At 44.8% G+C, this 26,592-nt stretch overlaps 1 protein-coding gene across 3 annotated transcripts in view; it reads left to right on the plus strand.

Moving 5' to 3' along the window:
• The first annotated feature begins 3,949 nt into the window (after positions 1-3,949).
• Positions 3,950-26,592, plus strand: part of GRB10 (growth factor receptor bound protein 10) — a 169,147-nt gene continuing 146,504 nt past the window's right edge. The window contains exon 1 of one of the 3 annotated variants that reach the window (XM_080379039.1): positions 3,950-23,638. The gene's annotated coding sequence lies outside the window, so the exon portion shown is untranslated. Of the gene's footprint in view, positions 23,639-24,590; positions 25,185-26,592 lie in introns of those variants that run through there. The other 2 variants (XM_080379038.1, XM_080379037.1) reach the window with 2 other exon arrangements.

The raw sequence follows: 26,592 nt of genomic DNA on the forward strand, positions 1-26,592 counted from the left end.
ACTGCAAGACACACTAATGAAAAGAAGCTTGAGGAACGTACAGGTACATTGCTCCCTATCTGTCAGAATACTGCCTAGGGAAATGAGGTCAACTATCTGCTCAGAAATTGTACTTGAACATGAGGAAGCCTAGATATAATTCTGTAAATTACAGGGGGGTTGGTGTTGCTTCCACTGAAAGTGAAGAAAAGTTCTTTATGCACTTCCATTAAAGTAGGGTCAGCAGCATTAAAAAGCACAAGGATACAAGAAGCATAGGGCCTTGCTATTTGAGCTGAGTACTAAAGTTTCTTTTAGGTGTATGTAGCATTCAGCTGTGTAATGATAAACAAAGGACTGAAAAACTCACCACTTTGGTTTTGCCTGAATTATCCTTCCACTGCCTTGCATTTACCCTTTATTCTCCTACTGCCAAAATTATATGATCCAGTGGAAGGAGATTGTCTGATATAAGCATGTGTTATCAGGAATAAAGAAAAAAGACTTCCCCTTAGTTGTCTAGCGGAACTGGTAAGGTTCTGTGCTCAGAGTCTTAATTACGATCTCAAATCTCCTATTATGAGCGTTTTCTTTTCTGCTCAGGTAGATTCAAACTGCCTTTTAGTAACGTAGGGCGGGAAATACTCCTAGCTATGGCTAGTGTCTCTGCTGGACCATTGGTTTTGTACATGAAGGCTTCCGCTAATTGTGAGCTGGGAATAACAATAAATAGCTGTTGAAATAAAGCCTCTACAATGATGTCTGCCTAGAACCAAAATATCCTCAACCTGCTTTTTCCTATGCAATGTACGAAAAAGCCTGCAGTTTGCTCCCCCTTCTAACTCCTATAACGAGAAGAAGGAACAAAGCCTGTTCTTTTAAAGAAGATTTAATAGAGGAGGTTAGGGAGAGTTCTCCAGCAGATACAAACGGATGAGGCTTTTGAGGTAATGCCCTTCCACCTAAAGCCCTTTAGTGGGAAGTTCCTAAAAATTGCTACAGAATCTAGATGACTGACTACTGAGGTTGTTTGATGATTTAACCACGACACAGCACAAATATCTGCAGGGTCTAAGAACTAGTCATCATACAAGGAAGAAAATTGTTTTCTATTTCCCCCGTTTAGCTTTTGTGGGTCATCTGCCACTGAACTGGGAATGAGCCTGGGAAAGCTGGGACTCTTCCATCCCTCATGTTTAAAGTCCAGCTCCGGATTTGGGTGGAGAATGAAGCCTCTCATTCTGGGGCAACTCAGTGATGGCTGGAAGACATTAGGGTTGTTGACATCTGTAAATAATTTCAGAAATTATGAGGATATATAGTGATGAGCAACACAAGGCCACATCAGACCAGAACTTCATGGTCATCCAGGAGTTGAATAATTGAGGAAGATACGCAGATTCTTTCCAGAAGATGTCAAACCCAGTCCATCTGTACTGAACCAGGACTGAAAAATGTGCACTGTGTTCAAGCAGCCATTCAAACAAAAACTCAGTCAGAATTTCCCTTTTTCCCCTCTGCCTGATGTGTAGTTCTGCCTTTACTCTGATGGGCTCCTTTACACATCTGTATCTGATGGGCTCCTTTACACATCTGTAGCAATACATTTCTACTCATTGTCTTTAACAAGGACAGACTTAAATCCACAGATTAAATACCACCTTCCTTGCACTGAATCTTTTATTATCGTATTTGCATTCCTTCACAGCATCCTCCCTCATTTGTCTTTGTTCTCTTTCCTAGGCAGGCGGGAGAGCTCATTAATTAATACTCTTATTATTGGAAGGTAGAAACATGTAGCTGAAAAGCAGGGCCGTTACAAAGATGCAGCTGAGGTATTGTAAGGACTCGGTGGGAGATGCTTCATCAGAAGCCTGGGACCTCATAGGTTTCAGGCAACAACAGTTTCATTCTTGGGTTCTGCTGTTCCAGCCACTGTAGGAGGTCCCCATTGGATGTCCAGTCCCTCATGGTGACCACAGAGAGATCCTCTGTTCTGGGTTTGCAAGAGCATGTGCTGTTTTGCAGTGTAAGGGGAAGGTTTTTTGTATGCTGATCTGCTACACTTCATACTGTATTTAGATCACATCTCACATCTTTCCTGCCCCTGCCCCATGCACTGATGTGTTGATTGCAAAGCTACCATTGTAGCTTGTCTGGTGGTTTATATCCATGTAAATGAGGCATAAAATCCCAGCAAACCAGGCTGCCATAAATTTATCCACGTCTGATGAACGCATTGGTGAGCATGAGTAACCGAGACGGAGGAAAGCAGTGAATGGGACTGGAAAGACCTTACAGAGGACAATGTGGCACAGGTATTAATTGTGGTGTTGGGCTTTGATTGCACAGAAAATTATGATTACTTTTTCTGTTTATGTTATAAATAGTTTCCACCTCTCACCCCACGGTTCTTGCATTTTTTTTCTTCAAAGAGTGAACTAGAAATAAGACCACCTGCAACTCCATCCATTTGGGGGGGGATACAATCATCTTTGTCTGTGTCTAAATTTTGTTTTCCTTTAAACACTGTCATGAATAAGACTTGCATGAACAAGGAGAACTGACTAACTGAAGAGTAAATACACTGAAATTTAAAATATCAAGAGACCTGTCAAACACAGTGAGTAAGTGGGGAGGAGTAGAAATTTTCTTCTAATCTTTCAGCTATTGTAAACACATCTCACTTGTAAGAGCACATCTTATCGATAGATGTTGGCTGTTCTTGTCTTTAATTGCTGCTGTCACTTTAGCTTCTAGCGGTTCCCGCTGCTACGGCTCAGTCATTCAAAGGACACTTCTCCACTAACTTCTTATAGCTTTGCTATCCTGCCTCCGTCTCGGGGCGGGGTGTGCGTGCTTTCTTTGCAGCTTCACATCCCTGCTGCCATGCCTGCACTGTGGTGGGGGTGTGTGTAGGTGGGTGGTGTGATCCCTCTGTGCTCAGACTGCACTGCTCACTCGAGGGACAAAAACTGTTATCTCCCATCTGGTCCCAATTCTAGGTGGCCACAGAAGAACCATGTGGCAAGTGCTACTTAAAGAGAGCTCTTCTCATGCTCAGACAGGATCCCCTTTTTATCCTGCATAAACAGTAGCAAAGTATTTTTCTCCACATCATCCTCTCAATTCCTGCCTCTTTGCTGCTCTTCTTTTCCTACCGCCACCACTGCCTTTTCTTTCTCCCGTGGGACTGGCAGAATCTCAGAGGAAATAAGTAAAGCTTTCCTAATATAGAAGCTCATCTTCTCTGAAACCACTTCTCATTCTGTTAATGGAGTTCTGGAAATGTTTCAGTTCTCTCCCTACACTAATACTTTATTCTTTTCCTCTGATAGCTGTCCAAGCACCAGTGTCATCAGTTTTCTTAGCTTTATTACCTCGTTCTGCAAAGAAATGCACAGGCAGTCTAACAAAACAATAATAAAAATTTGGCTGGAAAGTTTTATAGCTATGTACTGTCTTTAAAAAAATAAATATGTGTTTAGAGACATCCTTCTGAGGCTGTTCCTTTACTGGGCTTTTACACTTCACAAATATATGTGCTCTACATACAAATATCAATGGAAGATAACACAGGATGCTTGATAGATTTACACACATTCCTTCTCACTTCCTCTCTTACCCTGACATATGTTTGGCCCAGGGCTCTTCTTTCAGAGCCTTTCCACCTTTGTAAATGTGGCATCAGTGCTGAATATTTGCAAATCCACTCTTAAAATTTTATATAACAAAAGCACAAAGTGCCTGCAAATCCTCTGTGTGGAAGGGAGTGCTTTTTCTGTGCCTCCCTCCCCCACAGTTACACTCATTCTGGGGAGTCGCAAAGGCAAGCGCAGAGCAGCAGGCATGGAAACGCTCTTGTTCTGCAATGAGAATAGGGTTTTCCACCAGGGAGAAGGTATAGGTTAGTAGCAGGAGGCAAGCGAACCTGCTGTGCCTAGTGCTGGTCGTGCAGCGTGCAGCAGAGACAGAGGAAGGCTCGGGTAATCTCCTGTCCCCTCAAAACCCCAACTTCAACATGGGAGATGGGGGGGTTGAGCATGGAGCCTTCCACTCTCAAAACAGAAATTGTGGGGAGCAAGTACACGCTAAGCAGCAATGCTTGGCAGGGTGGGAAGTTAGTGGGAAGAGGAAGAGAAGTTCTTCAGAAAGGTGGCGTCTGAGGAGGCTATGGCTGAACACAGAAGTATGGGCAGCTGATAACAGGACAAATGCCTGTAGTCACCCTCAGAAAGAATGAGTTACACACAGCATATGAAGCAGGCTTGGTAACCACATGCTCAAAATACTCTGCCTGCATTTTGGGGGCATCCGTTACTACCAGCTACCTCCCCTGTGTTTTACCGTAGCTGCCCAGGGCATGCATTCCTGCCTATCCCTTTCCAGACACAACATGTGCAAAAATAGGAACTGACTGAGATAAGCACCATGCAAGACATGGACAATTGCTGGCAGGCAGCGCCCTGTCTAAACGGCTTCTCCCAAATGGACAAGAGGGGAGATAGGAGAATAGTCAGCTGGGGTGGACTTCCATTTCACACAGCTTCTTCCAGTGAAGACTAATGGGTGCCTTGTTCAGCACAATACAGCACAATACAGAGTTTCCAGGCAGGTTGTAGCATCTGGCCAGTTGGGTATCCTGTCCCTTCATGACCCATGAGGATGCCAGCAAGACAGTTGCTCATCAGTGGTAGGGTCCACCCAAAACTAAAAGTGAGGGCAAGAAGAAGAAACTGGATCTCTGCTAGCACAACTTGTTTGTATGAAGTGCAGTCTGGGAAACGAACTGGTCTTGATAAAGGCTAGCTATGCTAACCTCAGAAATTTGGAGTGCGGATTTGGTGATAGCTGTGTGCACAGAATGCAGAGACAGGGAAAACCTGAGCCAAAAAAGTGTGTTCTCCAGCAGGAACACAGAATTAAGGTGCTACTTTTATGCTGCATTTTTATTAGTGGCATCTCAAAAATATCACTTTCAGCATGCCTTTTTCACTTCTCCCACAGAAGCATGCAAATTAACATCAGCTAACAAAATTTTCTATTGCTTTGGAGGAAATGTTGTTGAGAGGTGTTTATACATTATTTGTCTAATTTGCTTTTTTTTTACTTTATCAAAGTTCAGTCACCATTAAATTCCTGGATTTTATTTATTTATTTATTTTAAGGCATGATTTAATTCTTCCTCCCCTCCCAGAGACTGACATACACACATACCACAACAAAAAAACACCACAGGATCCTTCATGCAGGGTCATTTCCCATCAGATTTCACACTGGGCATGATATGCCAGCTCAGATAAAATACAGAAACGAAAGCCACATGGTCTGGCACACAGCTCCCAGGTGCAAACAGCAAGCTTGCCCCCTGGATGGCTTGAGAATATCTTCACTGATTGAGTTCTGCCATATGCAGAAGAACAGCTGTGCTGCTCATGGAGGTGAGGTGGGCCACATTTTGGGGACACAGTTCATTCTCTACCTGTCCTTTATGCTAAGGGAGAGGTGCTTGAGCTCACACCTTCTTCTGGTTGCTGTTGTGCCACATGGAGAGGTCAGAAAGGGCCTGTCCCCACCACCTCTCACCTGACCTTCCCCCCAGCACTGCTCCTTCCAACCCAAGTGGTCTAAGGAGACATTGTGACTGCACATCCAGGTGCACACACCTCTGCAGCTGGCATGGCGAAATCCTAAGCTTTTGCAGCCCTTTCCCTGTTCACCAAAAGTGACAAATAGTTGTTTTCCCCCAGGCTGACGTGCTACCACTTACAGGTAGCTTATGCAATTCCATACGTGAATTAGCTCTACCCCAAACAGGAACCTCATCAGGGTGAAGGTCAATTCCTGTGAAAATATCCTATGCTGCTGCTTGTTGTATCGTTCAAATTACTCAAGGTCAGTTTTTATTTAAACATCCTTCCTTCCATGATTTTTTCCCTCCAATATTAAAAAAGCAATTAGATAACAAAGCATATGTAGCTTGTTTACTTGGATTGTTTCTCAGCTTTTTCCTAAATTGTCACTGCCCCTTTGGACTTCAGCAGCAGGGCAGCTGCCAGGTTTCCACAGAGATGCAAACAAATCCTATGCAATAAAATATCATCTCTACATAATTTAAGCCCCAAATGCACATGACGACAGTTTTATGTTTGAATAATATGAAAATCCGAGATATTGGATGTGGGTATAATTTAGGATCGAGAGCTGCAAATATTTCTGTGCCCTGGAATCCAGTTAAAATGCACCGTTGCACATGCTGTGTTTCGGTGGTGAAGTATTGCTTGCCTCTGACCACTGCATGGTAAGAGCTTTATTTTCCTAACCCATGATTTAGTGCTTTCCACCCCCTGTAAAGTGTAACTAACAATGGCCTCTATGTGAGCTCTAGTAGCTGAGGGGACAAGGGGGAGATGGCTGCAGCAGGGAGAAGGAAATGGGGGGAGAACAGAAGGAGGAAAAAAGGGGCATCTGTAATGGGTAAACACATCCACAGCTTGCCTTCTTAAAGAGCTGAAGGCTGCATATTGGGCCAAAACCCCAATTAGATGGCAGCAGTGGAGCTCCACTGATTTTGAAGGAGCTGAGCCAGCCTGAACCAGCTGAGAAGTTGGCCTGAAGTCTCGCGTTTGGTGCCCAAAGTGGTTGGAGCAAGGGAGGTTTGAAACTGTACTCCTCACGTACCACGGAGGGGCCTGCGGGAATAATGTTTGCTTTGGCATGGAAGCAGGTTAGCGTAGACCTAGCAGGCCCTGCAGTGAAAGGCCCCTTTCTGCTCTGAGTGATGGTAACTTCCACAAAGAGAGCAAACTCATTCAGAGATATGGCTTAACCCACATCCTTCTTTAATTCACAGGTCCTTGCACAGTGCAGACCTCAAGGCAATCCGTGTGGATACTCCTGTCCCCATTTGCATCCCTGGGGTGGGCTTCCTATAATTCCCTGCAAGGCAGAGACCTGACAGTGTTTTCCCTGGATACCTATTCCAGACTCCCTGTTTAGGTACCCATCAGCAGAGACAGTCCATGTTGGGAGCTGATAAACTGTGATGCATTGGCAATGCCTCCTTCCACTGCTGTGGGTCTGAGTTAGGGAAAAGGAGCTGCTGCATTTCCTCCATCTTCCCTTTGGCATGCAGAAAGCCCCTAAGACGGAGTCTGTGCTAAGATTTTCCTGTCTCTGGCATACATTCTGAAATTTGCTCTTTTCTTCCCTCATGTCCTCTTCTCTTTTCCCCTGATACCTGCTCTGGCTCTGTCTAGTTAGAAAGACACTCTTCTACCAGCATGTGAAATGAAGAAGGATCTGTGAGGAAAAAGCAGAGGTAAGATGCTTCTCTCACCATGGGTAGCCCCGTGCAAAATGTTTCAAGCAGTGCAGGAAAGGCCTGAACAAGGGAGGTACACCGCAGAGCTAACATCTCGGGATCCACCCCACAAAGGCCACCTTCTTTCAAACAGATGACTAACAGGGCAAACAACGGGTGGACAGGGGATGGTGCCCGATTTCTTTTCTGATATAGTAACCAGAGGATATAAAAAAAGCACAGCAGGCAACAGGTTTAAAATAGACAGAAATACTATGTTATGCAACTCATAATAAGTAGTTCCCCAGTTTAATGCCAGAATTTCATGAAGACCAGAAACTTCCATGGGTTCAAAAAGTGATTTGCAAATACACTAAATTAAAAGAAAATAATTCTGATGCAGGGAAACCCTGAAGCACAAAACCTGGAGAAAAGAGAACTACCAAAAGAAACACCACTTTGTGTTTACCCTGCTGCTACGCTCTCCCATAAACACCTACATACTGGCCATCTTCATGGGTAGACACGGGGCTGGTGGGCCTTGCTCTGACTCAGTACCAACACTGCAATGTTCAAAGGCCCAGTTGTTCAGGTGCTACGTTCCACCAGACCTGCAGCACTGTTCTCTTCAGGAACTCTGAAAACACCAGACTAGATCAACTTTCTAACAAGACCAAATTCTGCCATGGAATTGGCAATTCCAGATACTCTGTCCAGAAAGGCTGAAGGCATTTTCCTTCCAGGTAGAAGAAAATCAAAGCCCATGATAAATACTTACCACATTTACCTACAAAAATGCATCTAGTTGATGCATATTTAGTAAGAGAGAGTGTCCTTATACATACTGAATTCAGTGGGAAGATGGATACACTGCAGGTCCTAGAGAGGTACACCAATCATTCTTTGTTTGCTTCCTTTGGGCTCATCGTGTGCTGATATTCCTCATGACTGCAGTCATGGAAAAGCATCACAGGTGAGAAAAAGAAGGCATTTTGAAAACCAGCACCGAGCGTGTGTTTTGTGGCAAAACTCCAAAGACAATCTTTTTTCATTAGCAATTCAGAAGGGTTGTGTTGTTACGGACAAAGGACACATGCTCGCTGTATTCAGGAGTGGATGCTGATCCATGAATGACCACACTGTTTACATCCAATGCCACATTATTTCTCTTCCACCGTTACCACAACAGAACCCAGAAATCCTGACCTAGAACATGTGTCTGTTGTCTTGTGGAGGCATTTCAAGCTGCTGCAGTACCTTGGGTTTGTTGCAGGCTGGTAAATGGTAATCCCATATTGACTGACACTTGGCGAGATGTTACATGTGGCGACCTGAGGAAGACTCTGGGCTCTCAGTCAGGGATGCTTTATCACCAAAGGAGTTGCTTTATTTGGGTTACCTGTTATGTCACAGCACGTGACACCGCAATACTGACAGGGTGCCATTCAGGCTTCTCAGGATCTTAGGGATATGAGTAATATTTAACATTTAAAGGCCATGCTAGTAGTGTGTCCAGGTTTTTTATAGTTAGCAAAGCTGCCAGGGTTCTGCCTTACAAGCACCTAGGATTTCTTTTTAACAAATGCAGAGCAGATGCCACGGCTTGCTACTCATGGTTTCTTCTAAATTATACAATCTATGTCATGATGTCAAGTCTGCTTGTTAGAAATAATTGAAAATATCTCACTGCTATCTGTCTGGAATAAACGTCTCGTGCTCTGAACACCCTGGTGTCAGTGAAGGAATATATTAATATTGAACATGTGAACATATTAATTCAGGATTTAGGGCCTGATAGCGTTTAACAGTGGAACAGATCATCCATCACCATCAAACTGATTATAAGCATTTATAGGAAAATGGGACAGCATATGCAGATTCTGGATCCTGTCACCCCTCCTCACATCAGACTCTCCCTTGGCAAGTGGCCGTAACACCTCTTACCTTTCAGAGCTATTCCAGGCGCAGGGATTGCTCAGTGGAGCAGCAGCAGTGTATTTACAGTTAGGGCACCAATGTTGTGTTTCTTCCACTCCGCAAAGTCTCTTGCTTCAGCTCCCTGGTCCTGGACATGTTACACGAAACAGAAGCCATATTAATCCCAATTCAGCATGTTTGAATTGGCAAAGGTTGTGTGATACCTGAACTATGAGATGTTGCTTTAGGTTTTTGGCGGTTGTACCTGTACCTGATGGTTCCTGAAGCTAATGGGCACAAGGAAGGAAAACTATTTTCCTTCAGTGGATTTTACATGATTGATTTCAATGGGACCTTCAGAGAATCAATTCACACTACTTAAAAATTCACACTACTGCATGAAGAAACATCAGACTCACAGGAAAAATGTATGACTGAATTAATATATTTATTTAGTAGGCCTCAGTTCCCTGTTGAGGTTTGTTTTATTTAACTACACATTTGCTCCCTTCATCCTCTTTTATTTTAATTTCTAACTGTTTTTCACACACGCCTTTTAAGAAGGTGATGTGAGGTTCTAGGACTTTGTTCACCTTGACGTAGGTATCTATACGCTGGCTAAACTGGTATGGTGACCTTTGCTCCATCAGATCTGATGTTAAACCTTCAGAAGCAATCTGATAGACTGATCTGGCTATGTATTTCATTCTTTCAATATAAATTATATACCTAGATGCCACTTTCTTAAACTATTCTATAACAAATCCAGGATTGGGTTCTTTATTTTTGTTTTCAAGTTCTCATTGCTCTGCAAGTATAGAAAAAAACCCGCATGAATGTGGTTTGAACATGAGGATTCTTAGAATAGATGACTAGATAGGTCTAAAGGTGCAAAGATTTTGAATTTATTTGCTTATTTGAGTAGAATCCATTCAATCTCCTTTAGTTTGCTCAGTTATGCATCTGATTTCATTTCCACTTATATTAACAGGAGTTTATTCACCACTTCAATTGGCAGAATCCTCTACTATGGTCAAGTGTTAGTATAGTAAAGTTTATACCAGAGTTCCCATTTCAGCTTGATTTTAAAATCTTTTCATTTTATAAGTGTCTCTAAAATCATGATGTGATATACCAAAGAGCTGACTTCTTGCAGGTAATGAAATATTTCAAGGACTTTTATTTGGGGGGAGAGAGAGAAAAGATACATGACTTGAACAGTAACTCTGAAACAGGAATTTTACACAGCAATGAAGGTAGACTTAATTTAAAGATATGAGGGAAGATGAAGGAATAAGAATGGTCTTTTTAAAATAAAACGCTGTTTGACACGGTTAGTCTCACTTTCTTCACACCCATTTCCACCATACAAAATTAAGTAACAAATTGGTTGTCTTCTCAGGAAGAAATGTTCCAAAACACATACTAAATCCACAAATAAAACTATGAGACACAAGTCTTCTTACTTCAATCTAGATATCCTTTATTTTTAAAATTTAAGCTTGCTGTCTTTTCCCACATGGTATTGGTTTCTGGAAGATCCTGGATTTGTGAACATCTCAAGATGTCCTAAGCTAAATTTTGTTTTCCTGTAGTTATATTTTATTTCAGTACTGCTCAGAATTGCAGCCATTTCAAGGTAACATCTCCAGAATGTTTAAAAGACAAGTAAAAATCATGTGCTAGCTTAAGATCCTATAGCTCTCTTACTTTTCCAGCTTTTCTTTCCATCTGAGTTTTCATCCTTTCTCTTTTTCATTTCTTTGAGCATGTGTCAAAACCTAAAGATGGGGAGGAGAAAATTTCCTGTGATAGAAAGAAGAACCACTTCTGCGGCACCTATTCTCTTTGATCTCCTGCTGGTTGGTCTCTCATCACACCAGCTCACACTGCACCACATAACTCTCCTTCTGCCCCTTCTTGTCCTGGTCTACTGTTCTTTCCAATGGCAAACTGCTTTTCCTTCCATAGATCATCTCTTCCACCTGTTCAGCTCATTCTGGTTACCTTCCTTTCTTTCCAGTGTAGTTTTGCAGCTTGACTATGCACATGTTATTTCCTCTAGAAAAAAAATAAATTATGGGTATGGTCTACCAGGTGTTTACATTGACTTTAGAGATTTTTGGATGTAATCCTCTCCCTGCAAAGTACGGACTGTAAAGCAATATGTTATTTCTTCCTTGTTGGTTCTAGAGTGTTCCATGTAATACTGCAAACTCAGTCCTTGCCTTGCACACAGCATTCAGAAAGTTGCTGAATGTTGCTTCTGTGCTGTACATTTATTGACTGAAACATTTGAGTTGTTTCTTTTCACACTGGTAATTTTAGAGCACAGATGCCCAGCATGTTTACTCACATACCAAGGCTCACATTTAATGAGCAAAATGTCAAGTATATTGTTATCCGCCATAAAAACTGTGAAAAATATCCTTGCCATCTGCAGTGTGCCTTCTGCTTCAGCCTAAAAGACTTTTACAAGCAACTACATGAAATTAACATTAAAGTCAATATTTATAAATGGAACCACCTCTAAAGGGCCGGATCTTCTCCCCTCCCACACCCCCGTTCCTCCAGGAGTTAATGAGCTGGGGAGGAGGTTGGGTGCAGGAAGGGGAGCCGAGCTGTGCTTGGCTCCTGGTTGCAGTCAGCCAGAATAATCCATCCACACTAAGGAAGAAGTGGAAACAGAAGAGTGGCACTAAATGGCATTGACAGCGTCTGAGGGCCAGATCCCGCGCTGATGTCAGCTGGCGTAACTTCATGGTCTTCACTGAAGTGACACAGCACGCATAGATCAGCACAGCTCAGCCAGCTTACGTAGCATGATGTTTGATTTGTGCCAGCTGAGGATCGAGCCTGAAATAACATTCATTAAATAGATGGTGGATAGCAAAGCTAAAACTGGGATTTGATAGGCTGCCATGAAACATGATAGCATCTTCCAAGAAAATGTTTTCCATTTCTCCACCAAATGTAAGCCTGTCTGGGGCAAGAACTGGACATTTGTTCTGACTTTTTATGGTGCTGAGGACAATGGAGATCTCATCTGTTGCTAAAGCTTCTAGCTTGTCCTGCAAGAATAATAAAAAAAATAACTGCTACTAAAATGTCCTTCTCCAGACAGGCTATGACCTTTTAATTTTGCTCTTGCAAAGCCTTCAACCCCAGCACAATTAGTGTGTTCCAGGACTAAGATCTAAACACATTCTGAAAAAATGCTGTTGTCCACTGCTGTTATCCCAGCATCCAGGAGCAGCTGAAATTCCAGCCGGACCTTTATGGGGCAGAGCTGACGAACCAAAGCCAGAACATGCTCCCTCAGAGAGGCGAGCAAAGATAACTTTGGCCATTTGTTCCAGCTGTTCTGCCAAGTCACCCACGTACTCTCAGCTCCACCAAGCTCATCTGAACCACAGTCTAGCAGGGACATCATGAAAGCTGGTCACTCCCACAACTGGAGGCTAATGAAGGAGAGAAAGGTAGCATAATCATATAATTGACACTGCCTTCCCTTTTTCCTCATACACATGTTGAACAAGAGGATCAGGGAGAAAATTGCTGAAGTAATTAGTAAACATAGCATAAATATTTATCAAGGAAACTCCAGGTCAAACGGATTTTAAAATTTTTATTTAGAGTTGTTTAGATGTAAACATATTTCTTTAATTGGACTTTAAGAAGGGCACTCACATGTTTCCTTTTGAGCATTTCTAATATAATCATCACTTGGGCAATTAGGCCACTCGCTAAGCCACAAATCTTATCTTTCACACTTGTGAGTCATAAATAAGGACTGAGTCACAAATAGACCAGACAGACAAATGGTGGCAGGAAGGAAATAAGATTGGCTGTGAATATATTTAGGCTGGAAATTAGAAGATGGCTGCAGACTACCTGAGGAGCACAATTCTGATACTGTTTTCTAATTGGGAGGAATGGAGGGGACAGAAGTAACTAAATTGCTTTATCATTTAGCTTGATAAGCTCATGAAAGGAATTGTATGCTAAGCAGGAGTAGTTCTTAAGACTGAATTAGACAATAGGAGTCCTCAAGTGTTCAGAGTTTCTGCCTGCCGTGACTACCTGCAATTAGAGGGTTAGTGGCCTGCTTACCAAAGTTGTTCCAGCCAGTTCTGTTGTTATTAGTGGTCCTTAGGATTCATACACAGGAGGGGCAGATTGCACAGATACAACCATGCCAGTGTCGTTATACATTCAAGGCTCTATTTAATGCAGAATCTAGCATTTGCACTGTGAGTTTGCAGCAGTGCGGCTCTGTTGCAAAACCCTCCTGTTAGAGAAAGTGGTAACAGCTTGACTTCTTATGATTGTATTCGAGGTCAAGTTCAATTATGGGGTATTCAGTGATGGGGTGCACCTAATAAGATGGAGATCAGCTAACAGCTCTATCAGTTAATGAAATGTTTTCCACTGTTTGATCACCACAATGATTTTCTGTCATGCAATCAGTGTTCCTGGGAACTGTTCTAATACAAATAATGGGACTTAGGATGTTGGGCTACTCTTTACTGGCTTCTTCATTTTCCAAGGAGAAAGGGAGACTGGATTTTTGCTGGTCACAGGAGATATTTTACTTACTTACTGAATATGCTGATGTAGCAAATAATACAGGCTGGAATGGTGTCTGAGTATGTGAATGCTATCTCTTAAACGAAAAAAGTCCCGTGTCTGTCAAAGCATGGGTTTCACTGCACGTTGTTCCACATCAGCTTTGTTCTGCACCAGCAGCCTTGTCTTTAAATGCGATCCTGGCTTTGCTGTGATATGGTGTGACTCAAAAATGTGCTTTTAATCAATCCGTAGAACATGGAAGCACATCCCACACCATATTTGCCACATCAAGTGTTTTTACCAGTATATCCAGGGCACAGCCTGCTCCCTCTTGTTCCTTTTCCTTTGTGTCCTTTGGATGATACAGGTAGTGGTGTTTTGCAGAGACATTCATGTTTGGTTATGCAGTAGGAATGCATATGACATGATGCTGAAATTATATAGCTATGTACAATTATCATGTGATATGAGATGTCTACATTTTTTTATGATGAGGTCCATGTTTCCTAGCCAGTGCTCTACGCACCTGAATGAAAGGATCCTTCAACTGCAAATATCAGGGCTATCTGACCACAAGGTTCAGTACTAGCATTTTAGGATCAGTTACTGCTTTTTTTTTTTTTTTTTTTTTTTCTTTTTCTTTTCCTGCAAGCTTAAAATTAAATAGTGTTTTAGTGTCCTGGAGAAATATTTCTATCTCTTGCTCTTTCTTAACATTTGGTCAGTCTACACATGGCAATAGAAAGGTGTCCTACCTCACTGCCTCAAAGTGTGGGAAAGTCTGAAGTAGATAAAAAATTTCAACACCTCAACATATTTCACTTCAATTTCTTAGAAATAAGGAACCATTAAAAAATTAAGATATTAGCATTTAAAACAAAAAGTGATTTTTAACTATACGTGTTGCAGATTTTAGAGGCAAACATATCAAGTCTGACTTGAACTTGCACTTTGACTTCACTGTGGCCAGAACTGCATTCTAGTATGTAATACAGTCTGCCTTCTTGAAAAGTAACCTGTCGAAGTGTGAGTGTCAGCATAGAAATACATTCAGATTAATACATCGATTAAATTCTGTAAAGCAAAACACCCTTTCTTTAAAGTGTATTTGTTCTTTGCTTACTAACTTTCTGAACTGCCAGTTGGAAAAAAAGGGATTTGTCTTTCCAGAAACTTGGATTTCTTTTTCTCTCCTCCGTAGTTTGCCATTGGTTCAGCTTTCTTTTTCTCCTTTGCTAACATACATGAAGATCATTTTAAAAGGATTTCTGTTTTGAAAGTGTCAACTTTCAAAAATCCCTGAGAAACCACTCTTTCATAAGCACAATATAATATATTTATGAGCTGAATCCCCACTTCAAATGATGCCAAAGTTCCCAAATCTAGCTAAGTGCTTTTGTGAGCTTGCAAACCATGCCATCCATGTATTTCACACAACATATACCTGAAGATAATGTTTGGCTGACACATGTTTTTCTAACTCCACTTCTATCGAGAGTTTATACCCACTTAAGATCTGCTGTCGCGGTTATGCACTGTAATTTACAGCAGAGTTGTTTGCTGTGTGCCCAACGTTGTTCATGCTTGAGGGTTTTGCTTTTGACCTCACTACGTACAGAATAAGGTCTGAGAAGTATGCAAGCTTTCTCCCACTCTCAAATTAACTTACTTATACTGTCCCCCAACATTTGGGCTGAAATTCTTCACATTTCGATATTATGACTGTATTGGTCACTGTATCAGCATAAGAAGTAGGAAAATCTTCCCACTTTTTCCATTTTAAAAATGACTCTTTCATTACTGAAGAGTTTGCTTGGCCCTGCCTAGGGAAGCATACTGACTGCCTGTTTGTGGAGAGTTTCACCATCTCAGCAGGTTCCTTGTATCCAGATGTGCTGCAGGGTATAACGCCTAGCTGGTATTCGCTTTCAGAATTTCAGTTCCACTTTAAACAAGCGCTTAACTTGTCCAAGAGGTGCTTTGTGTTGGCAAGTAATTACAGGAGTAGCCAGGTACTCCCTGAGGGCTCACAGGGTGAGCTTACACAGCACAACCCAGGATTGAGCCATTCTGGGTCCTGGTACTGCTACATACTTTCTTCTGTGACTTGAGAAAGTCTCTTTTTGCCAGTGGCTTTGCCTCTGCCTCTGATTAGCATCCCTTAATTTCACGTGCTTGATGCTTGGGTGCCAAGCTTGTGGCAGAATTCTGGGAGTTTTAGAGATGCTGATTTTTCTTCAGATGAAGAATGGGATCTCTTGGAAAACTGTAGGCATAGGAATGGTGTAAATGTAACTTCCACATACGTTACTTCCCCTATGTGCTAAAGCAGAGAAATTCAACTCACTGTGCTACCAGGGCACTATAAAATTACATTTGTTACTGTTTGTAAAAGGCAGCAGGTTTCTTAGATCAATACCACTACTGAAGTACAAAGTAACACTACTTCTTGAAGAGGAAGAGGATTGCCTTTTGAGTTGCCATCTGCTCCTGGCCTGACTCCAATTGCTTCCTGGTAAGTAATCTGAAGGCAATTTTTTAGAATCAATTTTCTATCACATTTTCACAATATGACATATGTAGCTCTAGGTCTTAAAGAGGTACAATCCACCAGTAGTTTGCCTCCCACTGTAGAAGCAAATGCTCTAAATTAGAGGATAGTAATTAGACAGATTCATTGATTTGCTGTAAATACCCTTGCTGTATCGTCACCCCATTGTGGTTCACAGAATGAAGTCTTTTTTTTTTTTTTTTTTTTTTTTTTTTTATATATGGCATTTTCTAAATGATCTCATCCCTGAGGCATGGGTGAAATAAAGGTCAGTTCAAATGCTTCCCAAACAATAACCAGTGTAAGAGGATCACCAAGTCTTTGGGGGTAGGAGGGAGAACCTACAAAGCGATCAATGTAAGACCAAAAATGTCATCTGTCATCTTAGAACAAGGGCTGCGTGGGACAGAACACACAACCTTGAGGTGGGCACATGCTCAGAGTAGCCATGTTCCTGATTCAAGGGAGCCTCCTTGCTGGAGCACTGGTCCTGCTGAGGCCTTTCAGCCATCCAGCAACACGTCTGTATCTTCATGGGGTAGTGCATGTTAGAAAGGTGCTTACTCAAGGAGAAAAAAATTATCTTGCCTGGTAGATGTAATTGTCCTGAAAGGCTTTTCTGCAAAGATATTTTCTGTTCACCTTTGCTAATCTTTTTGTGGTAAAAATGGCTTATGGTATTTGGCAGAAGTGCTCCTTGATGCTACTAAGTTTAGAAAAATAGAATAAATGACAGCTAAATCTTAGGCTACAGGTGACAAGCTTGCCTGCCCCAAACTTTCAGCTATAGATGGTGAAAACTTCCTGAGGAGCACCAGTAGGATCTACTCTCAGCTGCTGTAGTAGCTCCTACAAGACTCCCTTAGACTTCTCACTGCCTGTGGACCTACAGTGCTGCTGAAGATGAACATCTGGGCTGCTATGTTGTACATGTCTTTGGTTTTCTACTTCACATCTGATGCAGCATCACAAGAAAACAATTAGGGGCAACCTGACCTTAGTAAATTTACTTACATTATTTGATAGCCAAATGAACAATGGCCAGGAATTCACTTCTCAGGAATGTTACAAATCACAATAAGAATACATGCACATTATTTGCATACATCTGACAATCATGGAAAGGATATCTATCAACAAAGAACAGTCTTCATATTTTTGAGAGGAGAGGAGATACGCATTTTGCCAGGATAGAAACTACAGGGCACTCCTTCCTGCTTTGAAAGATTGCTTTCTCAACAAAGGATGTATATCAGAAGGAACAATTTGTCCTCCAAGTTTTTCTCTGTAATAATGGTAGAGTAAATGCCTACTTCTGGCCAGACAATGTGAACTGCAAGTCCCATCTGGATTTGCAGATGAGGAATGTGGCTTCTGCTGACAGAGGCATTCTATGAGCACACCTACCAGCTTCAGCCCAGTACATATATTGGGAAAAGATTACAAATCTAGCCATTTTCCTCTCATAAGTAGATTAGATGACCCATACTAGGTGGAGAAAACATAGTTTAAAATCTCTTCTTAGCTTGAAGTGAAATACCCTTCCAAAGAAATTGACCCTCTCCCCAGGATGATATTCTGGCATGAGATTCTTCCAGTCTGTCTTTTTTTAGATAGCTTTGTGTTAAATCATTAACCCAAAAGAGCAGGAGGAGTTAAAACACTGAGTAAGAGTTAAAACAGTACATAGTAAACCTTTCCTACATGGGAGAATGAAAGTCAGGTCTCTTCTGTCCTGGAAGGGTGCGCTAACTGCTAAGCCTCAGGGTCATTCTCATGCTCTCTCCTTGGCTGATTAAATATTTTTCCAAACAAAAGGAAGTAATTTAGATGAGAGAATGACTTCTTACTCCTCTCATACAGTCAAGTAAATAGACAAGACTTGTAGAAAATACAATTTAAAATCACTGCAGATACAACTTGTATTTTAATGCAAATTCTCAATACTCTGCATAAGCAGCCTACCTACTGTTTGCTGGGGATGGAGGAGGGGAGTCTCCTCCTGCCAGCTAACTTCTGAGAAAGGTTTGGCTTAATTGGGTATGGAGAGTTTGTAAGAGATTTAAACTTTATGACAAGGTATTAATTTAGATGGTAATGCAGTGTACATTTATTTTGGTTCAGTGATTTACTTGGTAATTCCTGCACCAGGAAAGCAAAATGTGACTTCCTTTGGAAATGGCAGTCTGAGCACACGAAGTCCAGTCCAGACTTGAATTGATGATTAGACATCTGCGTTTTGCTCTTTTAAAGCCACATGATGGGAATGCTCTCAAAACTTCACATCGGCCTGCACTGGAGAGCAGCATGAGACATGAACTGGCTGCTGTAGAGAGCAGTGGTGACTACAGGACACAGGGAGAACCTGACTAATGCATGCCTCGGCACTGCAGCCTTACCCTGCAATCCGACAAAAGGCACGCCGACACCTTGCAAGGCTGTGCTGTACAGAGGCGCATTTTATTTCAGAGGATGCTGGGATCTGCACACAGCTCAGCGCACAAACAGAGGGAGGATCTGGTTTGGGTCCAGTACAGCTGGATTGCTGTGTCTCTTCTCTCGGCTTGGTAAAATCTACTTCTTTGTAATCCCTTCTTGTTTACATCACTGAAACATTTCTGGGTTTTGGATGGCGCTAGCTTGATGATCCTGCTACAGCGGTGGTGAAAATAGGCTCCTAAAAGCGTCAGCATGCAGGGCAGTGCTGAAGCATTGAAGATTTTTCTTTTGTCATTGTTGTTATTTTAGGTTGCCCCCCCAGGAACCAAGAAAAGACTCGAGATGAAATCATGGTCGTGCTAAGCTCCCTAAGACTTCTGCCACTGACTGTAGTGTGGCTGGATTTCATTCTGAGTCACAGTTCTCCTTGCGTTCTCTCCTCCTCTGTGGCAAAGCTGTGAATGAGCACTACATGTTTTGAATAAATCCCGATTTCTCATGTCAAAAATGAGAATATATAGTATAGCTTGAACTGAATCTCCTCCTATTCCAGAATAATTTTGAATTTTTCTTCCCATCTAGTGTTATCTGGCATCCTAGTTGAAACTTAATGCATCTGGAAAGCAGCTGACTTTGATTTGGAAAAAGTGAAACACTTTTAGCATGTCATTTCACTTAAAATATCTGATATCCAAAAGTACCCTTCTTCTGTATCACTTTATTGGAACTGAAATAATACAGCAATTTATCGTTATTAATGTTGAATCTTAATTCAGTGTCTTAATTGTGGGGCTAGCACTGGGAACAGATGTTTTTTTGTGGAAGGGTGGGCTGAATGTATTTGTCTTTTTAATGCCATTTCTCTTTGGATGATCAGTATCTCTTAAAATTCCCTTCTCCTCTTTACCACCTTGTGTAACTGCACTATTTTGTACAGCCCAGAAAGAGCACATCTCTCTCACTGGAGCTTAGGACTCCATCTCAAGTTACAAAATGTCCCTGACTATTCAGCCTTTTGAATAAGCTGTAAATAGAGATATAACTTACCTAGCAACAAAAAGTAGATCTCCACAATGTAGTCTATGAACACAGTGAGTTTATTCAGTTATGGTCATGCCATAGCTCTTTTTCCCGTTGCTAGTCCTTTAGAGACAAACTATAGAAACAATCTTTTCTGTACTCAGCTGATGTTAAGAAATCCTTTCAATAACAGCTGAGCAGAAGATGAACTATCTGAACATCTACAGTTATTGTTCTTGATGGAGTTTCTGCTGGGTCAGGTAAAAATCAGAGTCGAGTGAATACTGGGGGAAAACATGGAAAGTTTTGAAAATGTCAGTCTTTTGGTGAATACTGATACACAATCTTTATCCTTTAGCTCATATAATTATATTTAGTGAATGTTTTTACAATCATGCTTAATTTCTTTCTTAGTGCTTTCCTGCACTTTCAGCTTTCCATCTCCACCACAGAATGATAAAATAAGTAGAGATAATAAAAGAAGAATGTAGACAGAAAGGAAGGAGAATGTTTCCCCCCCTCCATCTCAACATTAAAAAGACTTATTTTTTTCTGGGTTGCTTTTAAAAATATTTGAAACATTTGCTTCAACTACAGCAAAACTAACAGAAATATTAATTTTGAGTTGGTTTTGCTGCAGATTAAGCCTTATTAAAATTCTGATGTGTTAGAAGACTTCCTATCTATTTAAGGTGAAAATCCTTGCCTATGACAAAAGAAACATATTACCATTTCAAAGGTTGGTCAGCACTTTTGCCTGTACACCTACTAGGTAACAATGACCATGTTGACCCTTTTTTGATCGCTGAAGTCTTTTATCAGTGCATTCTACTAGTTAAAGATGATGCTCAATGCCGACTTTCATATAATGCTTTCATGAAAATGCCTTTGAGAATGAAAGCAGTGGCCAGATTCTGATCTCCCCTCTTCAGATCTTCTGCTATTGTTTTTTCATTTCCTAAATCAATGTAATAGAAAAGAAAATTATGCCTGTTCTCAGAATATATATGAAATCTAAGAATGTTTCTAAAGAAAACTTCATATCTACTAGACAGTTTTCATTAGTCAATTTAATAAAACTTTAAAATGACCTTTTTCTCTCTTGAGGCTAACTGAATTGTAGAGCTTAGTGTCCTTTGGATAAGTTCCAAGAAGGAAAGTCACCCTGCAGAGTTCAAGTCTCTGTGGAAAGCAAACCAAGTCCACTGTACTTGAACTCCAACAGCCATTTATTATTAGGTCTTGAGTCTTAAATGCAGTGATAAATAGACAGAATGGCTATATTCTGCTTATATTTTGGACCCGTTTCTGAAACCTTAACACATGGGAAACTTATGCCAATGTAAGTTTTCTGAGGAGTAAAAATGGCAAAGTGGGCATTTTCCAGGCTATCCTGATATTTTGAGAGTAGTAAATCGGGGAATAAATGGACATCAAAGGCCTAGTTGTACCACAGGCTCCGAGCTCGGCAGCTGCGGGGCAGCAAGACCCCCTCCAGCCAGGAGGGGACTGCACGTCCCATCTTCTTCTCCCCCAGCGCCCTGGATCCCCCTGAGCACAGCTGAGACGTCTCATTAGTTCTTCCATCAGGGGTCAGTGGAATCGGCCTTCTCAAACCTGAACTTTAACCACAGCAAACAGCAAGAAAACAGGGAGCTGGGACAAGCCTCTTCTGGGCTCAGTTCCCTGGCACAGAAGTACTGAAGGCACCGAGGCTTCTGTGCTGATGTTTGCCTTTACTTTTTGGACTGTCCTTGAGCAGGAATAATGTTTACACAGTTGGAGAATGTTATTGCCATCAGTATTTCTTGTGTGGTTTTTCTTGCAGAAAATGACTTTTTTTTTTTTTTTTTTCCCCTCAGAGAAAATACTGGCATTTTAGGCTGTTATTTTCACGATATGGCATACTGTAGGGCTTTTTCAGAGATTAGTTCGTTAAGGGAAAAGAAGATGGCTATCATAAGTATGTCCTTCACTGCTGTTGAAAGGATGCATTGCTACTTCTACATATAACAGTTTTAATGGTGCTGTTTTGGATAAACAATTTTATGACAGTACAGTTTTGTCTTCAACGACACAGCTGTAGTCTAGGAAACTAAACATATCTTTCCTAGTGTTTTTATTTTTCAGAGGAGCATTTTCAATACTTATGTGTATCTATTTTTTTTAACCCACCACAAAATGAAAAATATTATACTATTAAGATTTCGGTAGTCTTTTATTTTTGTATGTATTAGAAAGAATTGTAAGTACAGACACGGGCTTAATAATAATCCAATTTAACATTTTATCATTGTCAAAGGCATTTTTAGAGGAATCCATCAACTCTTCTGATTTCCATACAATGCGATTTACCATGTTAGAAATGTAACGTTAATGGTACTTGGTATACACACTGTAATCCTTTAAAATAATGTACATGGCAAACGGATATGTTCTCATGCATTAATAATTTAAAAGTTAATTTTAGGTACTTACTCAATATGATTAACTGATGGATCAGCAGTCTTATACAGAGAAGCAGTGAGCACACTTAAAGGAAGAGCATGCTGGAAGCCAGCCAGGTGGCTGCCTGCGTGAGGTTCAAAAATACCTGGGCTTTATCCCTCCTGTTTCCCTTCAGTGTTGGATGCGGCGCATCACAGTTGTGACGGTGCTCTCTGGTTTTGAGATTAAATGTGTAAAGTGCCATTGAGGTTGAGGTAGCAAGACTTTTGGGGCAGAGTGGAGATGTTTCAGAAGGTGGGAATCCGTACGATCCAGTCCTGCTGGTGGCTGGCTGGCTCTGCTGTGCCGGCCCAGTTATGTAACTTCTCTTCTTTCACTTCTCGCTTTTTCAGGACACCCTGTAACGCCAAGCTGTAAATTGATATTCTAGGATGGAAATACTATGGATGACAAGTATAACCATTTCATTGTGCAGCTAAAGAATGAGCCGGGGCAAATAGCATTAAACAGTATGTAGAAGAGGCGTGTGTTGAAGCCTGTGGCTGTGCCCGCGGCAGCGGGCTCTGCGAAAGCAGCAGGAACAGGACATCTATTGCACAAACTCTGGTCAAGTTTTACAAGTACACGTATGGCTACAAAAGAGGATGGAGGGTCTCTCTTCACAAGGAGCCACAGGGAGCAGGCAAGGGGTAAGGGGTCCAAGTTGCACTGAGAGAGGCTTCATCTTGAGCCCAGAAAGAAATGAGAACAATCATCCACCAGAACAACGTTCCCAGGGACATGGTGGAATGCCCATCACTGGAGGCTTTCAAGGTGTGATTTGTCAGGGTGCCAGACAATCTCATCTAGGCTCCATTTCCTACAAAAGGTCAGACCAGATAATCTCTGGAGGTCCTTCGCGACCTGGGCTGCTCTGTCATTCTACGACCTATAGGCACAGAAAGTTTCCTATGTAGGCGTGTGGGGCTGTGATCGCAGCCATACTGGCCCTGGGGTCTGGCAGCAGCAGAGAGGAGGCAGCCTCACCTCTAGTGTGGTACCAGCGCTCTGAGGCTGGACCCGCAAAGCGCACCACTGGGGAGAGCGACGGCTCAAAGGCCAGGGCAGACCAGCCCGGCGGCGGGAAGAGAGGGGTGAGCTGGGGGCTGCGAAGCGATGGCGCACGGAGCAACCTCCCAAGGGGCCGGGCTGGGCCTGGGCCAGGCCGGCCATAAGCAGTGCTGACAGGCTGGAGAGCGGCGCTCAGCACCGCATCAAGTGGGAATGGCCGAGGGAAGCGTGGTCCTGGGAGAGGCCGGGGGGCTGGCGGCGTGAGGAGGGCGAGCAGCGGGCGCATGCGTCCGAGCGGCTGCGGTGACACACACGAGGAAACCAGAGACACTTGAGGAGTTGAACAGGGAGAGCAAGTGGTGAGGACAGAGTGAGATCAGAGCAGGGCTGGATGGAAAGACGGGGACGGAGAGGGCGGGCTGATAACAAAAACATTCCTTCAAATACAGTGAAGAAGAGCCGCGGAGGGGGAACGCGCACGAGCCGGGCGGGTATCATGTTACATCGCACGGCGTGTCCAGCGCGGGCGCGGAGCCGCAACGCTCCCGCCAGCGCACACGCGGTCCCGGGAGGAAAAATCCGGAGATTCCCCCGCTTCTCCGCGGACTTGGTTTCCTTTTATAGCGCTGGCTACTTAGGAGAAGGGGTGCTGCATCTGGCCGGCTGAACGTTCCCCTCCTCCCCGAGCGCGGTAGCTCGCGTTGAAATCTCTAGGCTTAAAAACACCGGCTCTGGGGGAAGCGCGCGGCTTCCCTCCTCCTCAGAGCGGGGTTTTTCGCAGCCCGAGCTACTCGCGAGCTACTGGCCAAACAGGGTTGCTGGGAGCTACGGCAAAGCGGTGCGGGTGCGGGGAGCGAAACAGCCAGGTCCCACCGCACCGAAGTTCGGAGCGGCAGCCGGCAGCAGCGCCGGCGGAGCGCGGGGCTGCGGGGAGCTCGGGGCGTTTGGCGGCGGAGAGCGGCTCCCCGCAGCGCCCACCTCCGCCGCCCCGCCGGGCGCCTGCTCGGTGCCACCGGGAGCGCTGGGAGGGGACCTAGGGCACCTTCCCCGGGCAGGTTTGCGGAGAAAGACGTGGTAACGGGGGAGGGGGGGAAGGTTAAAGAAGAAGTCCCCGCGCGAATGTCCGGCGCCCGTGGATGCCCCGGGTGCTCTGCTGGCTTTATCTTAGGGAGCGCACAGCCCCCCCTCCCCCGCAACAAAAGCACGCGCCGGTGCTACCCGCGGGCGGGCTTTTGTCAGCGGGCAGGGCGCCCCCCGCAGCGGCGCCCGCCGCCGGGGCTCCCGGCCGCCCCCTGCCCTCGGCGGGGCGGCGGCGGCGGGGCGCGGGCTGGGGCTGCGGCTGCGTGCGGCGGGGGCGGGGCGGGGCGGGGCGCGGGGCGCCGCCGGGAGTCAGCTGGGCGCGAGGCGAGAGCGCGGCGGCGGCGGGGCGCCGTTAGCACCGGGAGCCGGCGGCAGCAACAGCAGCAGCGGCGACAGCAGCAGCAGCGGCGGCGGCGGCGCGGGCGGGCAGGCAGGCAGGCAGAAGTTTTCTCGGCGGATTCCTCCCGCAGCCCGGGGTTGCCTTGCGGAGGCGCGAGCGTCCCCCTCCGCGTTGGGTGTGTTTTGCCTTTTTTATTTATTTTTTTTTGTTGCTGTTGCTGTTTCTGTGCTTCTTTAATTGCGTTTTCCCGTGATTTTTTTTAATTAATTTTAAAAATACATACTTTTTATTGCTGTTTTTGAGGCGCGTGGCTCCGAGAGCTCGCCCTCCCGTGCCTCCTCCACCCCGCCGCCCGGAGGAGCCCCCTCCCCGCCCGCGCTCCCCTCCCCGCCGCCGCGCACGACCCTTCCCCTGACCCCCTGCGCCCGCCCGAAACTTGGCGGGTGCGCGCCGGGCGGGGAGGGTGCCGGCCGCCCGCCCAGCAGGTAAGGGGCCGGGGGGCGGCGCGGGGGGGTGGGGGCGCTGCCCCTGGAGAGCCGCAGCGCGGGGAGGCCAGGCCGGGGTGGGGGGGTGAGAGTTCGCTGGCTCCTCGGTGCCGGAGGCCGGTGGGAGGAGGAGAGCAAACTTCCTTTTCCTGGGGCCGCCGGCGAGCCCCCCCACCCCCCCCGCCCCGTGCCCGCGGGGATCGCCACCCGCGCACCTCCCGCCGCCCGGCGGGGAGCCCCGGGGGCGGCCGGCTGCCGCTCGCCGCGGTGCTGGGGGGGAGCGGCCCTTTCCCCCGGCTCGGGGCTTCCTTGCCGCGTTTTGTTTGCTCGCCCGCTGCGTGCCTCTCCCCGGCGGTGCCGGGAGCCGGGCTTTCCCGTCGCCCCGCGCTGGAGCTGGGCGCAGACCTGCCCCGCCAACTGCTGGCGGTGCTGCCGAAACTCCCCAGGGCTCCCCGCGCCGTGCCCCCCCACCCCACCCCGTAGCCGCGCAGCGTTTGCGGGAGGGCCGGTGGATGGGCAGTTCGCAGAAATGCCACCCCGGAGTGCTGCCACCTTCCTGCTCATCCGCTGCGCGGGTCTGCGGCGACGGCCGTGCGTGTCCGTGTCCGCAGGGGGCGGCCCTGCGCGCCCCCGCCGCGCCGGGAGCCCCTGGCCAGCCCGGGAGCCCCGGAGCGGGGGGAGCGCTGGGGCTCTTCTGCCTCCGCTCCCCGCCGGGAGAGCCGCGCACGCACGGTGCTCTTATTGTGTAACGGTGGTACTGCAGGCTGGGGCTGAAACGATGGCATCTTTTATAAGAACAGTTTGCAGTGAATTGGTTTGGCAGATGAACTTCTGTAAAATCGCCTTGCCTCGCTTCTGTTGCTTAAGTGCCAGCGCCGCCCCCCCCCCCCCCCCCCCCCCCCCCAGCTTTTACCCTTTTCCCCCGGTTTCCTTTGAAGCATCGCATAACTGTATTGCCAGCAGGATGGAAAGTGCTGATTCAGCAGCCTGGAGCCCCACTCCATCTGAAGTGGTGGTCTGCCTGAAATGTTCCCATTTGTTGAAACAGGAACATGTGTTGCTGGTATGTCAAAGCAGCATTGATCGGGTTTTCTAAAACAGCCCTAAAGAATGCAAGTTTGCTTTTCCTTTCACTAAAGAAGAATGAATTCGGGGTTAGGGGGGAAGCAAGAGAGGGATAGGAGGGATGTGAGTAGCTACTGCCTTAAGTTATGCTTGTAAGGAACAGTTGGAATTGCGTGGCCTCATAAAGGTGATGAGCAATTACTCATTCTAACAGATCTTGCAGGACACGTAGCAGTGATGCGTTAACACTCCAACTCTATCCCTGCGTCTAGACACTAGTTGTGCTTAAACCTCTAGAAAAAGTACATAGAAGGGCAACAAGGCTAATCCTGGGATTAAAAAG

The sequence above is a fragment of the Falco punctatus genome (assembly GCF_963210335.1).
Source record: "Falco punctatus genome assembly, chromosome: 3".
NCBI classification, from domain to species: domain Eukaryota; kingdom Metazoa; phylum Chordata; class Aves; order Falconiformes; family Falconidae; genus Falco; species Falco punctatus.